This window comes from Tiliqua scincoides, chromosome 6, assembly GCF_035046505.1.
Source record: "Tiliqua scincoides isolate rTilSci1 chromosome 6, rTilSci1.hap2, whole genome shotgun sequence".
NCBI lineage: Eukaryota > Metazoa > Chordata > Lepidosauria > Squamata > Scincidae > Tiliqua > Tiliqua scincoides.
The window spans coordinates 9316932-9323725 of record NC_089826.1 but is presented as its reverse complement, the minus strand read 5'-3'; the positions used below and the strand labels follow the sequence as shown (position 1 = coordinate 9323725).

At 45.3% G+C, this 6794-nt stretch overlaps 1 pseudogene; it reads right to left on the bottom strand.

The window, feature by feature from the left end:
* Window positions 1-446: 446 nt before the first annotated feature.
* LOC136656625 (5S ribosomal RNA) lies at window positions 447-566 on the bottom strand (annotated as a pseudogene).
* Window positions 567-6794: the final 6228 nt, after the last annotated feature.

Sequence of the window (6794 nt, the reverse complement as noted above, 5' to 3'; positions counted from 1 at the left end):
CAGGGAATTTTGCAGCCAGATGTTATACCATTTTTAAAAAAAGGTGTTTAGGATTAAAATACTTCTGTGCTAGAATATAAAGTCTGAATATTCTTTTAAACATCTTTAATCACGGTTTCAAATATAAGCAAGCAATATCCTCTTCCCCAAAAGCAATTCCCTGACATTGCAGGAACATTCCTGTTGCCTTTTTGAAAGTTGTACATTTGTCCTTGTTAAGGCTGAAGCTGCAGTTGACCTTGGCCTTATATTTGTTTTGAGTATACTGTTATCCGTGGATGAACAATGTGATGGGAGAAGGCACTCTTTAACTTGTTACCTAGTATGAGCTGTGGATCTGGTCTGAGCACTCTCCTAAATTCCTTAATAGGGATGTTTGCTGGGTCTCCCAAAAGGGTTCATCAGAAGTTGGTTGGCAACCTTCAGTCTCGAAAGACTATGGTATAAGCCTACAGCACCTGGTATTTGCAGGCGGTCTCCCATCCAAGTACTAACCAGGCCTGACCCTGCTTAGCTTCCAAGATCAGACGAGATCGGGCATGTGCAGGGTAACAGTTGCTGCACCCATTAGATGTGCCACCAGGCCACACTGGCGCAGCTATATCTGAACCCTCGACCCAGATGGTTGCAGTAGTGCCAAAGCACCATCAAGGTATGGGATAGTGCCAAGGAAGCCCAGTGTAAGACTTTGTTCCAGGACTCCCAGCAACCAGGAGCTGGCACTGGTCTCTCACAACTGAACGCAACGTCTTGTGCTCCTTGCAAATAAAGTGTATATACATTGCGTCGCTGATTCAGATATCAACAGACGTTACCCTGCTTGAATGCACTGCTGTGTACTTTTCAGCACGCATGCACACAGAGACTCACAGGCATTTGGGGCTTATTTCTGTGCCCTATAACTTAACAAGAACCCTGCTGGATTGGACCATGTAGCCCAGCATTCTCATTCTAACAATGGCTGACAGATACCCCTGGGAGGCTTGCAAGCATAGGAGGGCAGGGCTATAGCAGTGGCTCCCTGCCCTAACTTCTAGTATTCATGGGGTTCTGTTCTGCTATTTTAGCCATTGATGGACCTCTCCTCTATGAATTTATCTAACAATTAGAAACCAGTCTAAATGAAGGGTGTCATGCATCCTGCAGCAGTGAATTCTTTAAAGGAACTTATGAAATAGTTTTCCCTGTGGCTCCTCTCAACCAGAGTGACCAGATCCAATGGAGGACAGTGTGCCTATACCTTTAACCAGGGGTATCCAAAGTTTTTGGCAAGAGGGCCACATCATGTCTCTGACACTGTGTCGGGGGCAGGGGGAAAAATTAATTTACATTTAAAATTTGAATAAATGTACATAAGTTTACATAAATGAATATATTAAAGATGAACTTATATGCATGAATGAAGGTCTTGCAATAGCTCAAGGCCTATAAAGGGCCTTGCACAAAGCAAGGCTGGCCTTTCCTTTGCTGCCGCTACTGCATCACAGATGTGAAACAGCAAGCAGTGGAAGAAGCCCTCATCCCACAGCTCACGCGAGAGGTCAAACAGTAGCTCTCACACTGAGAGCAGTTACACTGGGCCAGTGTGGGCTCCAACAAATCTCCAGAGGGCTGGAGGCTCATTGGAGACTGGGGGCTCCCTCAGGGCTGCATTGAGAGGCCTCGAGGGCTGCAAGTGGCCCCAGGGCCAGGGTTTGGGCACCCCTGCCTTTAACCATTGTATAGAGAAGGAATCTCGTCAGGTACAGCTTTTTAAATCCTCCCATGTTGAGCTGCACCTGCCAAAATTCCTTCTTCTATACCAGGGGTGCCCAAACCCTGGCCCGGGGGCGACTTGCGGCCCTCAGGGACTCCCAATCCGGCCCGCAGGGAGCCCCCAGTCTCCAAAGAGCTTCTGGCCCTCCGGAGACTTGCTGGAACCCATGCTGGCCTGACACAACTGCTCTCAGCAAGAGGGCAACTCTTCTACCTCTCATGTGAGCTGTGGGATGAGAGCTCCCTCCACTGCCTGCTGTTTCACATCTGTGATGCAGCAGTGGTAGCGAGGGAAAGGCCAGCCTTGCTTTGCGCAAGGTCTTTTATAGGCCCTGAGCTATTGCCAGACCTTCATTCATTCATATAAGTTCCATCTCTAATCTATTCATTTATGTAAACTTATGTAAATTTATTCAAATTTGAAATGTAAATTAATTATTTTTTCCCCGGCCCCTGACACAGTGTCAGAGAGATGATGTGGCCCTCCTGCCAAAAAGTTTGGACACCCCTGTTCTATACAATGCTTAAAGATATAGGCACCCTGTCCTCCATTGGATCTGGTCACCCTGCTCTCAACCTACTGCCAATCAACATCATGGAGTGAATCTGAGTTGTAGCATGAGAGAGAAATTGCTCTCCCTCCACCCTTTCATACTTTTATAATGTGTTGCAGGGTCGAGCTTTTCCCCTCTTAACTAAAATGCTCCACAGCCTTTCCTAGCACTACTATGGCAGAGGGGCTTATGTGTTGGGAATTCACTTTTCACCGCAGGCCAGAGGGCTGAGAAAACAGAGGCAGCTGCAACAGGAGAAGTCTGGTTGGCAAGCCTTAAAACATTTAGACCTTTTGCTCCACATTTGAAGGGGGGGGGGAGGAATGAAACTAGGAGATTTTGGGTCTGGCCTTGCTAGAGAAAGTGGAAGGAACTTGAAACTTTTCCTTTTTTTTTTTTTTTTAAAGGAAAGATTTATTTTCTCCAGTCGTAAATCTTGGCTCCCCTGTTCCTCTGCCCGATCAAGCGTGATAAAGTCCTTTTCCATAAAGTATTCAGCATTGAAGCCACAAAGCTCACCCAATCAGTAGCCATCTGCTACTACCTTAACAGCAGCTCTAAAAGCAGGAGGGGAAAAGAAGCCTCCAGAGAAAGACGGCCACTGTTAGGGCTGAGGGGGACAAATGAGAAGCCTCTGAATAGCAGTGGAAACCCTTTAGTTTTCCTTGTAAAGCTGTGTCTATAGAGGCAGAGAAAGAAAAGAAGCATTATATTGATACAACAATTGTAAAACAAAAAACTGAAGAAAAAGAAACCCAAAGGGACGAGGCATCTAAAGGGCAACAGGAGCAGCATCCTGCTTGAAAGGGGGGGGGGCGCGAACAGATTTATAGAAAACTTTAATTGGTTTTCAATAGCAAGATAAAGAGGTCGAAGCAAAACAGAGAAGAGTGACAAAATGTTTCTCATTTGCCTGCACAGTACGAGCTCCATTCAAGCAGGGCCCAATAATTTTTTTTTGTAAGTGGCCCTTGTTTAATTTGAAGTGGGTTCTTTCTCTCTCCCCCCCCCCATTTTTGGCATCCCAAATTTGCATCGGAGCCAAGAAGACCTTTTTTTTTTTTAATGGTAAAGAAAGAGTCTGGTGGCACCTTAAAGACCAACAACTGTGTTGTGGTATGAGCTTTTGTAGGCATCAGATGCAGGAAGTGGACTGTGAAGACCTTGGAAACACACACATGTGCAGGTACACACGCCTAGTATATGGGGGAAATCGGTTTTAAAATGGGAGATTTTTAAACTGATCAATACACACATCCCGGAGGCAGAGATACTGTACATGGATCCCTATCAATATTTAACAAGGCATATGAAGTCAATAAAGTGATCAGTGCAGAGCCCTCATTAGTGATTGGATTTACTGGAGGGCTACTCTAAGATACTGTCAAATTCTACCCCATCTGGCATCAAGGCTTGATCTCTGGCATCCTGCTGGGTTGCAGTACAGCACTTTTAATGATACTTGGCATTTCTATATAGCTTTTGAATATTCAAAGTGCTTCACATAAATGGTCTTGTAGTAATCCTTAGTAAGTCCGATTATACCCACACTGCAGGTGGAAAGAGTGAGGCTGAGAGTGGCTTGCCTAAGGCCATCTTTTTGAATTGATATCAAAAGAAGATTCAAATGGGGAAGGCCTGATTCATACTCAGTCTCTTAACCACTACACACCACCAGTTCAATTTTCCAGATAAATCCACAACTGGTCAGATGGTGGCAGGTCCTGGCCTCTTCCAAAAATAACTGGAAATACCTTGATTTATGTAACTGATGCGTAGACACTGTTATTTACTTCCCGCGAATACAGGGGCTTTCTACCCATGTGATCTTCTCTTCTGAGTGATAGTAGAAGAAGAAGCCCTATATTGGTTTGTTTCATGTTGTTTAAATTATTATTGCATTGGTTATGATTGCTGTTTAATTATTAACTTTTTAAAAATCTTTTAATTTATTGCATGGCCCTTTGAGGGCATTACTACATGAAAGCAGCATAGACATTTGAAAAAGAAGTAACTCCAAGACTGGGAATACATAAAGAGGCCTATCTGTGTCAGGTTTTTGTTGAACCAACCCAGAGAGGATTGCTGAATCCATTCAGGTTAGTGGATTGCAGAATCCTTTTCAGAGTTTTGGCACAGTGTAAGAGACCTTATTCCACTGACTGCCAAAATTCTTCAGTGGAACCAAGCACTTCCCCTCATCCCTACTTTAGGGAATGGTTGGCAACCTTCAGTCTCGAAAGACTATGGTATAAGCCTACAGCACCCAGTATTCCCAGGCGGTCTCCCATCCAAGTACAAACCAGGCCTAACCCTGCTTAGCTTCCAAGATCAGACAAGATCAGGCATCTGCAGGGTAACAGTTGGAAGCTAATGAGCCAGCTGGGTCTTATTGAACATACCCAAGAGTGGAATTCACATGTGTTCCGTGGCTACGACTTACTCAGTACCAGCCCAAGACCCCCTGGCACCTAAGTTGGTGTTTTATCCTTATTTGAAGATGCAGCAGCCTCTGCTTTTCCTGCTCTCTGGACTGGAAAAGGTGTTGGAGGAATCTTAAAACTGGTTTCCTCTTTAGGGGGGAAGCAGAGTACCTTCAGCAGCAGACCCCCCCTCCCCTCTTGCTGGGAATCAACCCAGGGAGCCTCCCACACCTGGCTGACTGCTAATCAATAAAGACAGATGGCAATGGCTGGTTGAAGTTTGCAAAAGAAGTCATTTACTCATGGTTCCTTAGTAGCTTACGTTACAGCATCTGATTATGATCAGAGGTACACTAACTTAAAGACAACAAGGCCATAAAGCTGCCTCGTCCTGCGTGTGACATGTGGTCAAGATGGCATCACCAGCAGAGCCCTGCTGAATGCCACCTTGTCTGGTCAGTGGTCAGTGAGGAAGAGAGGGTGTGCTCGGAGCGAAGGGTAAGTTATAGTGTCTGGGCCACCCCCCTACATAGGTCATCCAAAGGGGAAAGGTAAAGTGTAGGGTCACTGGGCTATGGCTTAACCCTTTCAGGTCAGTATCCTGCCACCTGTGGAAGCAGACGGAGTTGTACCAACAAAAGGAAGGATGGAGAATGTGGAAGAGATGCCCTAGTTCAGTGGTTCTCAACATTTGTCCCCTACTGTACCACTTCAAATGGTCCACCTGTTGGAAATACCACTGGAAGTAACTGGTGAGGACGTCATTCAGATTGGGAGGCCAAGGCAACAAAACACACCAGTAAGAGGTTCAGGGTGGACTGGAGGGCTTCTTTGAGCACGCGAAAAGTACATGCCGGAGCTCTGCCTGCTGAGCAAAGCATCCTACGGCTGGTTGAGGACAACCATGCTTGACATGTTGCATTGCTGGCCTCACAGGAGTGCTGTGGAGAAAAGTGCAGCTCTGCTTTCGTTTGTTGAATGCCGGAAGGTGATGCTTCTAAGAGCACTGTGGGATAAGGCCAGAGGTCCATCCTGTTCAGCATCTGGTTTCCAAGAAGTGTAGCACAAAATTCTAGATGTCCTCAACCATCTTGAAGACTTGTGGCAACAAATTTCAGGAGAACACTGTGCATTATGGGAAGAAATAACCTTTCCCTTGTCCATCCTGAATTGTTGAGTTGTGTGGCGGAAGTCTCTTGGGTACGTGCGGTTTGTCTACCCAGTTCCCATTCACCCCCCTGCTTGTCAAGGAGGCCCAAGGATGGTCTCTTGCCTGCTCATTCTCAACCTTCTGAGGCCAGCCCTGCTTTGTTCCAAAGAACCCCCAGTGTGTTATCACTTTCTAGTGTACTCGGCCATCCCAAGGCCTACAAAGACACCACCCAACAGACAATGCAAACAATACACTCAATATCACCCTTGTGCAATTATACAGGATTAAGTGTTCAGCTATCCCTTTCCATAAGAGAAAATTGTTTGGTGGAAAACACACATCAGAGATTATGTTAATGGTCTTTCCTTGTTTCCCCTCCCCCCTACCTCTTTTGCATATGAATATTTCCCTAACGAGTTGACAATCAGACTTAAAAGACCTGCTAACATAAATGTAGTAGGTCAGAAAAGGCATTTGTTCGTGTAAGGGATTAATGGGGGGCATTGTATAATGCTGCTTTTCAGAATTACTCTCTGGATTAAGAGGCAGATATAGCAAAGGGACATATTTTGCATTCACTATCCATTTTGATTAATGTTTACTGGAGGAATCGGGATGGGGGGATGAAAACCTACTGGACTAGCTTCAGCAATACCACTGAGGAAAGATAAGGATCTCTCTCTCGCTCACATATACACAAAAATATGGTTTGGTGTATGGATGTTTTATGACATTGTACTGACATTAAGGGTTTGGACACTTGAGAATGCTGCAGCAAACCTAATTTTGCATCAAGAGAAGCTAAACAGGTGCTTAGAATGCTGGACTGAACCATTCCCCACTCACAGTCCAATCTTACCTAAATTGCTGTGCAGTGATGCTGTGGAGCTGGTACAACTTTCTAGTGTG